General features: G+C 42.3%; 1 long non-coding RNA gene across 1 annotated transcript in view; it reads right to left on the minus strand.

Annotated features, from left to right (window-relative positions):
• Window positions 1-396: 396 nt before the first annotated feature.
• LOC121816640 (uncharacterized) overlaps window positions 397-18,515 on the minus strand; it is a 120,602-nt gene continuing 102,483 nt past the window's right edge. Inside the window, exon 4 of the long non-coding RNA XR_006056292.2 lies at window positions 397-12,920. This is a non-coding gene — a long non-coding RNA (uncharacterized LOC121816640). The remainder of the gene's footprint in view (window positions 12,921-18,515) is intronic.

Here is an 18,515-nt window from a genome sequence, read left to right on the forward strand (position 1 = left end):
GGGGTCGCAAAGAGTCGGACACGACTGAGTGACTTCACTTCACTTCACTTCACTTCATGGTAACTATGTTTAATTTTTTTGAGGAACTGCCAGACTGTTTTCCCAAGTAGTGGCACCATTTCACAGTCCCACCAGCAATGTATGAAGCTTTCAATGCCTCCAAATTCTTTCCATGCCAATTCATATTATCTGTCATGTTTATTACAGCCATCCTAGTGGGTGAAAAGCGGTAGCTCATGGCAGCTTTGATGCATTTTCCTGATGGCTAATGATGTTGAGCATCTTTCTTAAACACACTCCAATCAAATTTTTGTCCCCATCACTCCACTGGAACAGAAAGCTACAAATGACCTACACATTGCTATATCCAAAGGCCATTTTTCAAGTCCTCATCTCTGTTTACCCATCAGCTGCTTTTGATGTACGTGAAAACTCTCCTTGAAACACTTCATGTTCGTAGCTTTCAGGACAGCACATTATCTTTCTTTTCTTCATTTCTGGCTGCCCCTATTTGTTTGTTTCCCTGGTTTGTCCTCATCTCTCTTACTCCTTAATGTATAACTTCTTAGAGCTATCCCCCCATTGCTCATTTCTAGAATGTCTTCTATTTATACTTACTGACAAAAAATGTCATCTCCTATCTATATTACATAACCTCTTCAAGATTCATGACCTTAAATGCTATCTATATAATTAGGATGACTCTGTCTGGTGATGATGACTCTCAATATTATTTCTGGAGAAAGCAATGGCAACCCACTCCAGTACTGTTGCCTGGAAAATCCGATGGATGGGGGAGCCTGGTAGGCTGCAGTCCATGGGGTCGCTAAGAGTCAGACACGACTGAGCGACTTCACTTTCACTTGTCACTTTCATGCACTGGAGAAGGAAATGGCAACCCACTCCAGTGTTCTTGCCTGGAGAATCCCAAGGACGGGGGAGCCTGGTGGGCTGCCATCTATGGGGTCACACAGAGTCGGACACAACTGAAGCGACTTAGCAGCAGCAGCAGCAGCCTGGATCTTGGATCTCTCTCAACATACCCAAAACTACCTATTTAATATCACCTCTTGGATATTACAGTTAACATGCCCTCAAAATGAGCTCCTGTTGTTTTTCCCCAAACCCATTCCTTTCCTTTCTCTGTTTATGGCAACTTACTCAGGCTTTAAAACCTGGAGCTGTTCTTGATTCTTCCTTCTCTTGCACCTCATGCCAAAATGTCGTGAATTTCTACGGCTCACTGCAATCATAAATCTAAGATTTGACTCCTCACCATCTCCTCTACCTCTTCTGCAGTTCCAGTCGATATCAGCTCTCGCCTGGACTGTCACAATAGCCTCCTAATCATCCTCCTTGACTCCTTGCTGTCATTTCTTAAAATAACAGCCAGAGTGGTGCTGTTAGGACCTAAGAATGTCTTTCTGCTCTGCCCAGACCCCTCTGATGGCCATCCATCTGCTCGCGGTAAAAGCCAAAGTCCTTACTGTGACCCCCAAAGCTCCAAATTATTTGCCTCCTCCTTGCCTCTCTAACCTCACTTCCTCCTAGCCCCCACGCCATCTTTTCATTCTTGTCCCTCTCACCTCCTTTGTGACCCTCAAAGACTCCATGCCTTCCCCTAGCGGAGGCCTTTGCTCTTTCGGTTTCCTCTACTCAAAGCATTCCTACCTCTGATAATCTCATATGATTCGTTCCCTTTCTTCCTTCAGACCTTTACCCAGAGGCCACCTTCTCAGGTAGCCTTTCCTGGTCTCCCATCTAAAACGTTAATCTCATTTCCTTTAGTTTATGCTTTCCAATTTCTCCATCTTTTTTTTGTTGTTGTTGTTCTTTCTCAACCCTTTATCAAGCCTAATACAAAAACTTCTGTATACACACACATAGAAATAGCATGCATAATATACATTTGAAAACTTTTAAATTTTGGCCTAACTAAAAAATTTATGACATTTTGATTTCATTTGTTTGACTTAGTATGGAGGGAATGCTAGATTTCTAATTTACATTCACTCAAAACTTTGATATAGTTCCATAAATTTTGGCATCTGGTATGACTGCTAAAAGTCCAGAAAGTTTAGTATCTTAGTGATTCTTTTTAACTGAATGAGGCTTGAAAATTTTAATCCAATTCTGAGAATATAAATAAACACTGTGCAGCAAAAAAAAAAAAAAAAAAAAAACAGGAAATTTCCAAGTGATACATTATTAACTAAAGTTATTGAAATTTCACAAAATTTTATGCCAGTGTTCATTTTTTGTTTTCATACCTAATTCAAGACTCCACACTGTATTCAATTGCATTGAGCAGCTTCAGTTGCATGCAACAAATTCTGGTAAATTCTCTTTTCATTTTTATTCTGTTACAACCACTTTCTAATTTTCCTCGTTATGGCTTCTTAGATACAATCACCATTTAAAAGCGGACATTTAGTTTCCAAATAAATGGGTTTTTAAAGTATCTTTGATACTAATTTCTCATTTTTATATTAATTTCTCATTTAAAAGCTTTCCTCTCTGCAGTCACTCTCTGTGGTTGGCCATTCTTCTAACTTTACTGAGGTTTTCAAAGACTAAGTCAAAGATCTCTCTCGGTAAATGTCACATTGCACTTGAAAATATGTGGATTATTTTCAAATATCTTTTGATATTGACATCTAACATAATTCCACAGTTATAAGACAACAGACTCTGTATGATTTCAACACTTTTAGACCATGAAGTTTCTGCACCTTGTTTTATGTCTTTGGATATGTTCCAGTGTCTCCAAGTTCATAGTCTATAGGAATTCGAACAGAATTTGTATCTTACTACTGTGTGAAAACTGCATAAATCTTAATTATGTTGAATTGGTTCACAGTGCTTTCCAGGTCTACTATGTCCTTTTACTTTTCTGTATATTCATTTCTGAGAGTTTGCTATTGAAACTCTAACTAAAACTCTTAATTTATCTACTTAAAAAATAATTATAATAGACAGAGGTTGTTATTTAGTTGCTTAGTTGTAACCAACTCTCTACCACTCTATGGACTATAGCCCACCAGACTTCTCTGTCCATGGGATGTCCCAGGCAAGAATACTAGAGTAGGTTGCCTTCTCCTCCAGGGGACCTTCTTGACCCAGGGATCTAACCTGTGTCTCTTACATCTCCCATGCTGGCAGGCAGGTTTTTTCACCACGAAGCCACCAAGGAAGCCCTAAAAATATGGGGGAACTACATGTACCTTTCTTCCGTATTTTCCAAGTCTCTTGTAAATGTGTTATCTACTTTCATAATTTAAAAAGTAAAAAACAAAGAGAAAAAATTGTAAAGCAACTATACTCCAATAAAAATTAATTTTAAAAAAGACCAAATAAATAAAAGGTTACTCTTCCTCCAAATGTTTCACATGTCTCATGGCTGCTTTATTCTTGCTGTTTACCACTTATCATATATAACTTACTATATATTTTAATTATTCATCTTATTTGTCTCCCCAACTAGACTGTAAACTCTGTAAGCATGACGATTGTTTGTTCACTGATATACTCCATACAATCAGAAAAGCACCTGATCCATAGTAGGTGCCCAGTAGATATTTGTTCAATGAATACCTTTCCCACATATTCCCTCCCTAAAACATTCTTCCTCCTCTTCTCTACTCAGACAGTTACCCACTCAGATATCAAAGATTACCTTCTCTCTGCAGTTCCCCCAGCTTTGCTGACTTCTCTTCCCATCAGAGTTCATGGCTCCCTCCTAGTGCTCGTTTTAACGAGCATGTTATATTTAACCTCTGCCATAATAATCGAGACACTATTTTGCAACCTTCAGTATCTAATGTTCCCACATAATGAGTTTCTTCAATGCAGAAGCATCACTTTTTAATTTTTTCCCATCACCCTGGAGCCTAGCCCATAGTGAAATTAAATAAAAGTACTGAATGAATCACCAAACATATCCTCTTTGCTTCTCAGTCCCTCATTCCCCTTTTCACCACTGCTCACCACTGTCCAAACGCCAGCCAGTTCCCCTGCTCTCAAATTACCCGTGACCCACACTTTGGACCAGATCTTAAGAGACACAGTTGATTCCCAGTTCCTATGTTTCCCCTTCCACCCTCCTACCCCTGGTCAGACCTTTATTCTCTCAGAGCTCTGCTAAATAAGATACCGGGTTGGCCAAAAAGTTCATTTGGGTTTTTCGGTAAGATATTTGGCCAATCCAATACTGTGACAAACTCACCAATGCAAAGATGTTAACAAGATTTAATGGATTGACAACTGAATATTATCAAAGTTGCCACACATGTTTTAATTCAGGAAATGAAGTAACAAGTGCTGAGGAAGGAAATCAGAGAGTGGGAGACATGCAGGTCTTTTGAAGGTGCTGGCTGGTGGTGGCCTGACCACTATGATTTGACAGGTTTTGAGGCCAGGTGTCCTTTGAGTGCTATTAGTCATTCACCTGTGGGTGAATTAGCTTATCAGATTATTTCCTAAGAACAGAAAGGTTACTCTTGAGAATAGAGGAGAAGAGTGGAAACACACTGGACATCTGAAGGGGAGAGAGGGCAGCTATACCCAAGCGATGACATAGGAAAGCTGGGTGATGTCACCATCAAAGACAGACCCAGGAGATCTCTGGTCCCCTTCAAGCCACTCCACTCTGCTTTCAATAGGACCAATCCCAGGGAGAAGCCATGACCCAAATCATCCAATGCAGTAACAGCCCCACACAACAGGAACCCCATGAAAATGCTCTGGAAATCAGAGAGCAGTATTAATTCAGCAACAAACATTCCCTGAGCCCAGAAAGGTAGAAGCATCTCATATTCTAAGTACTGAGAGTTGAAAGTCAGAGTGTCAGTTGCTCAGTCGTGTCCAGCTCTTTGTAACCCCATGGACTGTAGCCCACCAGGCTCCTCTGTCCATGGGATTTCCCAGGCAAGAATACTGGAATGGGTAGCCATTCCCTTCTCCAGGGGATCTTCCCAACCCAAGGATCAGACCTGGGTTTTCTGCATTTCAGGCAGACTCTTTACCATCTGAGCCACCAGGGAAGCCCACTGAGAGTTAGCTCTGTGAAACAACTGGGCGCCAAAGTTACAAAGGCAAGTAAAGAAAATCCCTGTTCTAAAAAGAACTGGAAGTCTAAGAAGTGAAAAATTACCACAACCTAGTCAGATGAGTCGGAGAAGGCAATGGCACCCCACTCCAGTACTCTTGCCTGGAAAACCGCATGGACAGAGGAGCCTGGTAGGCTGCACTCCATGGGGTCGCTAAGAGTCGGGCACAACTGAGCGACTTCCCTTTCACTTTTCACTTCCATGCATTGGAGAAGGAAATGGCAACGCACTCCAGTGTTCTTGCCTGGAGAATCCCAGGGACAGAGGAGCCTAGTGGGCTGCTGTCTATGGGGTCGCACAGAGTCGGACACGACTGAAGTGACTTAGCAGCAGCAGTAATCAGATGAGTGCTGGAGAAAAGATGTGTAAACGCACTATAGCACAGAGGTAGCCTTCAGCTCTGGTTATATGAGAAAGAGTCTCTTAATAAGTAACGCTGCAGACAGGTCTTCAATGATGAGTAGGAGTTTTCTGGGCAAACAGAAAATGGTAGAAGGAACAGCATATAGTAGGCATAGATTCATGAAATAGCCTGTCTTGGGGGAAAATATGAGTCATATGATACGACTGGATTAAAGGCACTGAGAATGTGGTGGTAGATAAGATTCAGAGACAGTAAGGGATCAGGTTATAAAGGATCTTGAAGCCATACTAAAAAGTTCAGACTTTGTCTTTTAAATGAGGATAAGCTATTGAGGAATTTTATGCAATGGACTAACATGTTCAGAATTTCATTTCTGGAAGATCACTCTAGCTGTAGTGTGGAGAATGGATTGGAAAGTGAGGAAGATGGGACTTAAAAAGATCACTTTGTGGGAAGTAGAGTCTGAGTTAGGTAACAATAGTAGAGATGGACAAGAATGAGAAGATGCAAGATATATAGGAGACGGTCAAAACAATCTCAATATCAAATTGGCTATGATGGGAAGGAGTCATGAATGATATGGTCATTTGTTTTGGTTGATCTAATAGATTTGTTGATGTGGGTAACAAAACACTAAGAAAGATTTTTTTTGTGTGGGACAGTTATATACACGTGCTGGGGCATATTGAGTTTGACACTTCTGACGTAAGACATCAAGATAGAGGTTTGGAAGGCAAATGGGATGTGGACGATCAATCTAAAGACAGATCCAGTTTGAAGATGTAAACTTCAAAATCACATCAATACATGGTTCCGATGGAAACCCAAGGTACAGTTCAACTGTCCCATGGAAGTTATGTTAAGAGACAACCATAGTATGCCCAAATGTAAAGACTGGTTGAAAAAAGGAGATTAAGATTATCTGGAGATATGCAAACTATTAGATATAAAATTGACAAACAACAAGGTCTTATTGTACAATGCAAGGAACTGTATTTACTATCCAATGATAAACCATAATGGAAAAAATTATAAAGACAAATGTGTGTGTGTGTGTGTGTGTGTGTATAACTGAATCACCTTGTCGTACAGCAGAAATCAACAAAACATTGCAAATCAACTATGTTTCAATAAAATTATTTTTTTAAGATTATCTTGAGATAGAAGAAAATACAGAGAATAGTTTTAATGAAGGAGTGTCAAACACATAGCAAGGTCAAAAAAAAGATCTTATAAGTCGAAAAATGTCCACTGGCTTATAACAACATAGAGGCCACCGGTGTCCTTGGTGGCCACGCTGAAGAGCAAACAAGAGGGAAGCAGGCAGAGTCAGCAAGCTTAACTGTACTGCCCTGACTCGAGTTTTCCATCTCTTTTCCCTCTGAATCACACTGAAAGGGTAGCTTTAAGCTACCATGTTTTGTCTTACATGAACCCCAAAACAGGCCACATTTGGCAGACCAGGCATGAACATCTGATCCAAAGGCAGCTAATCCTAAACCCTCAGAACACTTGAGTCAATCATATTTTCTCTTCTAAGACTCTGAGCAAGAATATATCATAAAAATTTATTAGTGGGCCAAAGAAGAAGAGCTGAAGAAAGGCTATCATTTAGAGGCCAGAAGAGCCACAATGGGTCACACATAGATCAAAGTTATAGAATACAGAAGATGGGAACGCATGTACACCTGTGGTGGATTCATGTCAATGTATGGCATTTTAAATTCAGTTCTTAAAAATAAAGAATAAAAAGAAATAATAAAAAAAGAAAAAAAGAAGAAGATGAGAGGGTTAGATGGCATGGACATGAGTTTGAGCAAACTCCAGGACATAATGAAGGACAAGGAAGTCTGGTTTGCCGCAGACCATAGGGTTGCAAAGAGTAGGACACGACTTAGAGACGGAACAAACAATAGAATACTGAATGCTAAGCAAGCTAAGGAATTCATTGGTAGAGAGAAAAATGGACTCCAGTAGCAGAGACAAGTGGGGTCACTCAAGAGAAAGAAGTCACTGGTCTCTACAACTCCTCAACTCCAGAGAGCTTCCTGTTTCCAGCGCAGACACATGCCCATTAAGTTCCTTTATTCCTTGAGTAAGTCAAAGTTGAGTGTCTCTCTTCTTTGCAACCAGAAGAGCCTGACAAAAGTTATTTAAAAGGAGATTTGTCTGCGAAGTGAAATAAAAATGTAAGGCAACAGAACAGGAGTTGTATAAAACAAAGACCATTTGAGTTCTTTAAAATGGAATGAATAAAAATAATAATAATAAATAAAAATGGAATGAAGAGATGTCAGTAAACTACTTTGAGCAACTCAACCAGCGATTGGGCATACTGATTTGTTCCTAAAGTTCTCTGGATTGGGAAGGGGGCTGATGTTTGCCCGACTCATTCAGTTATTTAACAAGTCTCTTGGTTTGGGTCTTCACTTCCTTACCTATGATGCAGTGATGTAAACCTTGACCTACTTATCTCATACCATGGATAATCGTATTTAAAGATTAGGTATCATATTAAAAAGTGAAAATATAAGGTGCTAATAAAAATAATCATGAGTTGTATCAATTACAGGAACAACTGTTTGCATTCTCTTTTTAGTAACATCAGCTAAAGATTTACTGAGCAGTCCTACATCTACCCCATCCCACCTACAACTTCTTTCTCTTATAGTACTTACTCTGCCATTCAGTTCAGTTCAGTTGCTCAGTCGTGTCCGACTCTCTGCGACCCCAGGAATCGCAGCACACCAGGCCTCCCTGTCCATCACCAACTCCCAGAGTTCACCCAAACTCATGTCCATCGAGTTGGTGATGCCATCCAGCCATCTCATCCTCTATCATCCCCTTCTCCTCCTGCCCCCAATCCCTCCCAGCATCAGGGTCTTTTCCAATGAATCAACTCTTTGCAGGAGGTGGCCAAAGTAATGCAGTTTCAGCTTCAGCATCATTCCTTCCAATGAACACCCAGGACTGATCTCCTTTAGAATGGACTGGTTGGATCTCCTTGCAGTCCAAGGGACTGTCAAGAGTCTTCTCCAACACCACAGTTCAAAAGCATCAATCCTTCAGCACTCGGCTTTCTTCACAGTCCAACTCTCACATCCATACATGACTACTGGAAAAACCACAGCCATGACTAGATGGACATTTGTTGGCCAAGTAATGTCTCTGCTTTTGAATATGCTGTCTACGTTGGTCATAACTTTCCTTCCAAAGAGTAAGTGTCTTTTAATTTCATGGCTGCAATCACCATCTGCAGTGATTTTGGAGCCCAAAAAAATAAAGTCTGACATGGTTTCCCCATCTATTTCCCATGAATTGATGAAACCGGATGCCATGATCTTTGTTTTCTGAATGTTGAGCTTTAAGCCAACTTTTTCACTCTCCTCTTTCACTTTCATCAAGAGGCTCTTTAGTTCTTCTTCACTTTCTGCCATAAGGGTGGTGTCATCTGCGGTTATTGATATCTGAGGTTATTGATATTTCTCCCAGCAATCTTGATTCCAGCTTGTGCTTCTTCCAGCCCAGCATTTTTCATGATGTACTCTGCATAGAAGTTAAATAAGCAGGGTGACAATATACAGCCTTGATGTACTCCTTTTCCTATTTGGAACCAGTCTGTTGTTCCATGTCCAGTTCTAACTGTTGCTTCCTGACCTGCATACAGATTTCTCAAGAGGCAGGTTAGGTGGTCTGGTATTCCCATCTCTTTCAAAAGTTTTCACAGTTTATTGTGATCCACACAGTCAAAGGCTTTGGCATAGTCAATAAAGCAGAAACAGATGTTTTTCTGGAACTCTTTTGCTTTTTCCATGATCCAGTGGATGTCAGCAATTTGATCTCTGGTTCTTCTGTCTTTTCTAAAACCAGCTTGAACATCTGGAAGTTCATGGTTCACATATTGCTGAAGCCTGGCTTGGAGACTTTTGAGCATTACTTTACTAGCATGTGAGATGAGTGCAATTGTGCAGTAGTTTGAGCATTCTTTGGCACTGCCTTTCTTTCACTGTCTTATTTCTGGCTGAGTGTTACTAATATCCAGTAACTGAATAATCAACACATCTCACCTTGAAACACTCTAACATGTTCGCTTGACTGAAAAAAAAAAAAAAAGTTATTCCAGCGATGATAGGCAAGAGAGCCCTTTAGAAATGGTAAACATTGGGTGGTAAATGGCCATGGTAGTGACAGCAGTAAGCACTGGTGGTAGCGGCTGTCATGTCTACACTATAGACAATTACATTTGGCAATGTGAAATTGAACTCAACTCTTACATCTTTATACCTCACACAGAACTCTAGGTTGACTCTTTTATTTTTTAAACCAGGGTTTTTTCATGCCACAATACCATTTTTAATATAATTGGGGAGTATCATCAGCCTAATTCATTAGCAGACAGACAAGAACAACCTCGTTGTAACACAGTCTCCTAGACTGCACTGTCCTCTACTCCCTGTCCATGAAGGTCAAAAGTTAGTTCAGAAGAAACCCCAGTGTACTGTGAGAACCTCTACAACAGTGCCAGCACTTGGGATTCTATTAGAACGGCGGATCCATCTTGTCACTGAACATGAAGATGAACGACGCTTTTCAAAGGTCGACAACATATTCTTGAACCTTTCTCTTGGTCAACACTGAGGGTCCGTCTGCTGCTTCAGATGACTTGACGATACAGTCTGTAAACAGGGCCTGTATAAACCAAAGAACAGGAGCATGGCTAACAGGGCAAAATGGCTGAGAGGCCAGCCACCTCTGGCCCCTGCTTGGCTGGATACCTGGGTGTTCTGGGCATCCCCAGGTCTTCTGACTGGCTGATGGAGGGGAGAATAAAGCAGAACATTTAACACATAACCCGGTCCTTTAAAGGTACCCCGACAGTGCCCAGTACTTCCTCTTCTTTGAGGGTCTTGAAGGAATCTTACCCTGGCTTGTTGAGTAACCCCCTCTTGCCAAGGAGGAGGTAAAAGGGATGGATATAAAGGCTTCTTTCTGCTCTGCACTGACCTGTCAATTGAGGAGAAGATTGTAAAGAAGGCTCCTGGGACCACAGGTACCCAGAATCCCATGACACTATTCTCCCCACTTCTGTCACTGTTTAAAATCATCTATAATAAAAAATTAAACTCAAAAGAAAAGGCAGTTTATATACTATTTAACTTTAGAGTTTGGGGAAAAGGGATCTTTCTCCCCCAAATGTTTTCCACCCCCTCCTAGTCAATGCTTTTCACTTCACAGTTGGAGATAAGATTGGAAATACAAATACGGATGAACAGTGACTAGAATTCACATTCAGATGGAAACTATTGAAAGCAGATCCTTTCCCAGGAGGGAGCAGCAGGATATGGGGTACCTGAAGGGAGAGTGAGGGGGAGAACAGGACTTGGAGATGAGAAACTGGGCGTTTCACAGTCATATTTTATTGACTTCACAGTATGGCCATCTCTCAGCCTCAAAAGATTCTTTGCAGGGGCAACCGGTACTGACTGAGAACCCCTCTTCTCCCATGAGCTTGCAATCCTGCCCCATCCCCGCCACAGTCGTCCTGGGCTTCAGAGACAAAGTCCTTCGCTGGCTTTTGACCCCTGCCCCCTTAATAATATTAGACCATAAAGTTGCTTAGCAGAGAGCAGTTGCCATGACGACGACATCCTCATCTCTGTAGCAGTGCCAGCTCCGAGACCCAGGGGCTCGGGCACATGGCAAAAGGACAGCTTGCGAGGAACAATGGAGGGAGCCGATGGCAGATCCTTTTCATGCCTAATTACCCATGAGCACATGGCACAATGGCTTATTTAACTCCGCCTTGGCTCGGAATGGAGACAGGTTCTTGTTCCAGTTGGAAAGGATTCCAGCCCTGGCCCTTGCCTCCATGTCAGGGAGGGGCAGGGAGACAAGATGAGTGAGTTATTGAAATGCACAGACCTTGTCTTCTTAATTATTTTGGATTTGGCTATCTTTCCTTGTCCCAGAAGCTAATTATTCCCAGTCAGGAAAATCGTTCCACCGAAGGTTAAGCTGCAAGCTGAATGGTGACGACTGGTGTTGGGAGCCACTGTTCCCTAAGCCTTGTGAGGCAGTAGACTACCATTCTTTCTCAGAACTGACCCAGACAGGCAGAGGGGAGAATGACTTATTAAACCCTCAGGATGTATAAGGTAACCTTCCTGGCTTCTACCTCACTGTTCCAGGAATCCTAGAATAGAATTCCGGCCTCGCCCCGTGGAATGTTGCAGACTGTGGAGAAGCAGGCCTGCCAGGACCAGGCTGTAAGGGGAGCCCAGGAAGAGGAGATGGGATGGAGCGACGGGCAAAGCGTCTCCACGCTATGCAGGCTCAAGACTGCCGTTTCCTCTACATGGAAAGTTCACAACCAACTCTCCAGTGCATTAAAGATGATGGGTGAGCAAAGGAGGCCGTTGTCTCACAGAAATTAGGAGGATGAATGGTTTTCAGAGATTCATGCCACTGGTTCTCTTCTGGGTTTTCTGCCATAAAACCCAAATACATGAGATAATCAATTACCAAAAGTACACCTGTCAACTCAGACAACTGCTTTAAACATCAGTTTGGATCTCTGCTCCAGCTCTGTTCCTTATCACTTTTCTTTCAACCTCAAAAGGTTCTTTGCAGAGGATGAGGGTGGGGCAACCGGTGCTTACTGAGGTCCCTTCTTGTCCCATGAACTTGCATGTTATTCCTTACCTCAAATAATCACAGGTAGAGAGACAAAGGCTTTCCGGGTCTCCTACCTGATCAGGGAAGCCCAGTGGGCTCCACAGTCCTCCTGTGTATTTTCACCTCAGCACTGAACACACTAGAATATAAGAGTTTAGAAACCATTATTTTGGGAAAACCCAGAGCACACTCTCCTCCTTCAGACAATAAGGAATGCACTGGTGACGGGGTCACCACCATCTGTGAGAAGCTCAGAGGTGGCTATCCTCCACAGAACAGAACTGACAGGAGATACAGTCATGAAATTGAACATCGTGATATTAAGTGAAGTTTCAAGTGAGGTTCAGGGTAAGATAAGGCTTCACTGCAGGTCCAGCCTCTAGTTCAAATTCTAGACTAGATTCAATTGCCACTCAGGAATAGACTCAACGGTATTGATACTAGAGATCCTAGACATGGGTAAAGATGTTGTGTAGAATTGTGGGCTACGCTAGAATACTGAGCATAGGCTGTGAATGTGGAGGGAAACCACGTCTCCTGCAGCAGAAGTGACTGCTGACTGCCGCTTGAAAAGAAGTGCACGAGTAAATGAAAGACAACAGGATACCAAGTATCTGCCCATCAGAAGCTGGGTATTACCTGATCACTGACAGAGAAATTCCTGTGCAATGGAAATTGTGCATCACGCCCAAGGGATTCAGAAGGCACCAATGAATGATATGAGTAAGTGGCCAGACTTCCATGCCCCTTCCCATTTCTCCTTCAATTCACACCTGTGAAGAAGGACATATAGCTCAAATATGACCCAGAAATGCCACCACTGGGCTTATATCCTGATAATTCAAGATGACACATGTAGTCTAATGTTCAATGCAGCACTATTTTAACAACAGCCAGGACACGGAAGAAACCCAGCTATGCATCGACTGATGAGTAGATAAAGAAGCTGTGGTATGAATACTTATATGCAATAGAATATTATTCAGTCATAAAAAGGAACGTAATTGGGCCATTTGTACTGACATGGACAAACCTGGTGTCTGCTATACCGAGTGAAGTAAGTCAGAAAGAGAAAAACAAGTAACATTTATTAATGCATATATATGAAACCTAGGAAAATGGTACTGACGAACCTATCTACAAGGCAGGAAAGAGACAACAGACATAGGGAATGGACCTGTGGACACAGTAGGGGGAGGGGGAAGTGGGACAAATTGAAAGGCTAGCACTGACACACACACACTGCCAGGTGTAAAATAGATGGCTAGTGGGAAGCTGCTGTCTTAACGCAGGGAGCTCAACTCAGTGGTCTGTGATGACCCTACGTCGGGGATGTGGGCAGAGTGAGCATCAAGAGAGAGGGATATATGTATACTTATAGCTGATTCACACTGTTGAATAGCAGAAACTAACACAACATTGTAAAACAATCATGCTCCAATTTAAAAAAATAAATAAAAACCTAGTTTAAAAATGGGGCTATACCATAACATGGACAGCTGACACTTTCCAGCCTCATTCAGGAGAAACACTAAGGACATTGGTAAAGAATAATTCCCCTAGAAATCAGAACTTCAAAGCAGCAGTCCGGGCCATACACTTCATATGGAGGATGGTCTGAGGTCTGGATATGTACATGAACTCCTGAGAAGTGGCCAGCTGCTTGGCTGAAAGGGACACCACTAGAATACGAGTGTATTCACTAACTGGCTTCTGTTACAGAGTACCACAAACGATAGCTTAAAGCCACAGACGTTTATTCTCTCACAGTTCTGGAGGCCTGAGGTCTGAGACCACTATTACTGGATTGACAGAGACGTGTTGGAGGCTTGAAAGGAAAATCCATCCCTCCTCCGTCTAGCTTCTGATGACTACCGGCACTCCTAGGCTTGTGGCCACATCACCGAAGCCTGGTCTCCATCTTCACACACCTGCTCCTCAGCTTTTATCAAACTCCTCTGCCTCTTTCTTATAAAGACACATGCGTTTTTAAGACCCACACAGATAATCTCTGGATCTCAGGATCCTTTATCTAGTCAGACCTGCAAAAACTGCTTTTCCAAATAAGATCATATTTATAGATTCCAGAAATAAAGGCCAGATCCCTTCAGCGGCTCCTATTAATCCACCACAATTTGGAACAAGCAGGTCCTAGAAAGAGATTTGTGAGTGGACCTATGTGAGTGGGCACAAAAGTTACGAGAGAACAGGCTTTTGGACATGACTTGGGCGGGGCGGTTGGTGGAGGCAGGGAAGGGGAGGGTGGGAGGAATTGGGAGAGTAGCATGTATACACTACCGTGTGTAAAACAAAGCTAGTGTGAACACCACCAGGAGTTCCACTTGGTGCTCTGTGATAACCTGGAGCGGTAGGATGAGGTGGGTGGTGGGAGGGAGGCTCCAGAGGGAGGGGTTACATGTATACATACATGGCTGATTCACATCATTATACAGCAAACATTACAGAATATTGTAAAGCAATTAGACTATAATTATAAAGTAAATTTTAAAATAAATGTGGGAGAATGGCATTCTAACATGTATACTATCATGTAAGAATCAAATCGCCAGTCTATGTCTGACGCAGGATACAGCATGCTTGGGGCTGGTGCATGGGGATGACCCAGAGAGATGTTATGGGGAGGGAGGTGGGAGGGGGTTCATGTTTGGGAACGCATGTAAGAATTAAAGATTTTAAAATTAAATAAATAAAAGGAAAAAAATAATAAAATAAAATAAATGTGAGAATTCTTCTGTCTCATGTTACCATTAGCCAAACAGAAAAATGTTCTCAGTCCCCAGGGAGACACCATGCCCTGCAATGGATGTCAGTCAGCCTCTCAGTTTGGCTTAGCACCAATTCAGGGGCCCTGAGCCACCCCTGAGTGGCTGTGGAGGCAATGGTGGAGTATCACACAGTCCCAACAGTGTGGGCTCCCTCCCACCAGGGTTCTTGATCCTGCACAGCCTGCCAGCTGCAGAGACCAATTCTAACCACTTGATAGGGTACCATTCCTCTAGGATACTGCTTCTCAATCTATCTATGGTGAGCAACCAGATCTGCTGTTCTTAAATCTTTAAACAAATTATTTTTCTATGGCACAATAAAAGTAATTACTAGAAAAATGATTAGATATTTGAATGTGGCACCAACAAATTATTTTTTAATTTCTAAGCCCTTCCTCTCAATTTCTATACTATTCTCAGATTGGCAAAAGACACATCACAGGCTTCATGGACTTCATTTTGAGTAGCGTTGCCCTATAAACACCCAATCCAGTGTTCTTGCCTGGAGAATCCCAGGGACGGGGGAGCCAGGTGGGCTGCCGTCTATGGGGTCGCACAGAGTCGGACACGACTGACGCGACTTAGCAGCAGCAGCAGCAGCAGCCCTAATAAACAGGCCAGCACTGATTGTTAGATCAGTTCCATTAGGTCTTTCCCACTCTGAAAGAAGCAGCAGTTCTCTATTCAGGGTTATTTCTATTCAGAAAATGGGTTTTCCCTCCCTGCTCCTGTGCATGCTGCTTTCACCAGTACCACAATCCAGATGTCTATTCCACTGATGTGGTACAACACTCAAGACTGCCTCAGACCAACTGAAATATTTCACAGTCAAGGAGGTGCAACCCTGGACATATAATCACGGGACCCACTGTACCATGCACCCCATCACACACAGCCAGCCAGCCAATTAGCTTGATGGCCCGTGACTCTAAAAGCTGGAAAACGTGAATCCGGGAACCCAAGGAGAGTAGTAAGATTGAACCCTCTCAGAATCCCTCCCAGTGACTGCAAAATGTATGCTTCCCCGTTTCTGCATCATCAGACTCTGCCAGGTTAAAGGTCTGGTTCTTTGGAGAGAACGCTTCCACCGGTTTTACTAAGATGAAAGCAAGAGTAGCCAGCCAGCCACTTATCGCTCCTCACCTCAATGGAGTCGAGGTCAAAGGAAAGAACTGCAGGACTTCTGGTGGCAATTAAACCTGATTACTATGAGAAATGAGGATTGCTGCTCCACAGTTGAGAGCAGGGAGTCTGTGGGATTGCCTGGAAGCTAGGGAACCTCTGAGGTTTCTCTCTGTTTTCATGGTCAGTGACTAGAGCAAATCAGCAACTTCAGTGACCATAACTCAAATGGTCAAGGTAACTTAGTGTGCCAACCCCACAGGAGTGGAAATCCAGATGTCCCCACCAGACAGCTAAAGGAGTGGCTGATAGAAAGGAAAACCTAAACGGAGTGGAGGAGAGAAGAGATGATGATCAAAAATGGCCTGGGGACCAACTGCTGCTTATTCCCACGATCTTCCTGACCTAAGTCTTACGCCAGATTGCTGCCACTGGCCACTATCCTGAGGAGCTCTTTGTGATTAGCTCGGCTTTTACCAGCTCTGTCTGAAGATAAGGGAAAATACTCTGTTCTCACAAAAATGAGGTGCCACACTGTAACTGAGAGCCAGAAGGGAGAGAAGGATCCAACAGGACACTTCAATGGCGCAAGCGTAATACTGTCAGTGACTTACTTTGCACCATCCTCTCAGTGACTTACTTTGCATCACCCTCTCAACTGTATCAGTTTTGGGGAGCCCTTTACCACCTGTTCCACCCTGGTTGCCACTGTAACAACAGACTTTCTGTGAACATCAGTTTACTAAATTCCAAGCAGCAGACACCTGGCTAACATAGCCTCACATTGGCACATCTTCTGCCTCACTCTTCTTTTTCTTCGCACCTCCTTCCTGTGATTATATTCCTTAATGAAGTGGTAGCTCATAAGCTTTTGTCTCACCCTATGTTTTCTGCAAAGACCCAGGCTAAGGTATTAGCCAGAGGTCCTGTGACTTGAGGAATCTGTGCTGTCACTACCTTTCTGCCTAGGGTGGGTCACCAATTATTGATACTATAAATAATAAGGTATATCCTTCCTGCTAAAATGGAACACCTTTCTTTACTTTATCTTATCCAACAGTTAAAAGAATTTCTAGACAGACTAAAATATGAAAGTCAGGTAAAAAGAGTTGAAGGAGGCAGAGAGTAGTCACAAAGATCAAGAGCCTGGTGTAGAAGAGAGGAAAAGGAAAAAGTTCTCTATCATCAGAATAATACAAAGACTATAAATCTCAATTTGGTGCCACTGAGCTGCTGAGCAGGCAGGCAATCTCTGTTTCATATGACTTTTCAATAGCGCTAATAAGCAGGTGAGTGTGCTCATCACTCAGACATGTCTGACTCTTTGTGACCTCTGTAGCCCACCAGGCTCCTCTGTCCATAGGTTTCTCCAGGCAAGAATACTGGAGTAGGCTGTCATTTCCTATTCCAGGTGATCACCCACGTATCTTGCATCTCCTGCATTGACAGGTGGATTTATCTCCCACTGTGTCACCTGGGAAGCCTCTACTTTATTCATTTCTTCAGTGAGAACTGCCATTGTGTCACAATGAGAAAATTATTAATAAATGCTGATTAACTGTTCTTTATTAGATTGTGAAAGTATACTATTTTTCAAGAAAACAAGCAAAAAAAGTGAAAATAAGCAAAAAGAAAAGAAAAGATCCTATAAAAACTTGAAACTGTATTGTGTATTAGTTGAAAGGACTGACTAAATGTCAGATGAATAAGTTACCTTAAAATTTTTTCTTAACTTACATAACCATGCCCTAGCAATTCTTTAAATTAGAAAGAAAAATATTCTCTCCATGTGGGAAAAATAAAATCAATTTAAAAGTCAGTGAATTCTCTCAGATCTCTGCAGTTCTAAACACCAATACAGTATCTATAAAAACTGAAAATATTTTTACATAAAAATAGTTTTCCATCCAAAATACTTTTCCCCTGTAAAGCATAGAAGACAGGAGCTAAGATCTTAGTCCAATTCATATCTTCCATCCTGATCAAAGACCAAATCCGAAGCAAACCATAGTATTCTATCCTTCTGACTATAGTAACTGGACATATATTCAGAGATATATGATTTAAACTCTATCAGCTAGAATCTGCCCTTGGAATTATATTCACTAAAGCTGGAAGGAAGAAAAAGAAACTCCTGCTTCTTCAGTCATAAAACTAAAATGATAAAAACTTAAGAGTTGCTGGGACCAATGTTCCCACCACATGGGGAAAAAAAAAAAAAAAAAAAAGCATTCTTTGTAGATATAGACTGGGACTTCCCTGGTGGCTCAGATGGTAAAGCGTCTGTGTACAATGCAGGAGACCCAGGTTCAATCCCTGGGTTGGGAAGATCCTCTGGAGAAGGAAATGGCAACCCACTCCAGTACTCTTGTCTGGAAAATCCCATGGACAGAGGAGCATGGTAGGCTGCAGTCCATGGGTTCCCAAAGAGTTGGACATGACTGAGCGACTTCACTTTCA

The sequence above is a fragment of the Ovis aries genome, chromosome 15 (assembly GCF_016772045.2).
Source record: "Ovis aries strain OAR_USU_Benz2616 breed Rambouillet chromosome 15, ARS-UI_Ramb_v3.0, whole genome shotgun sequence".
NCBI lineage: Eukaryota > Metazoa > Chordata > Mammalia > Artiodactyla > Bovidae > Ovis > Ovis aries.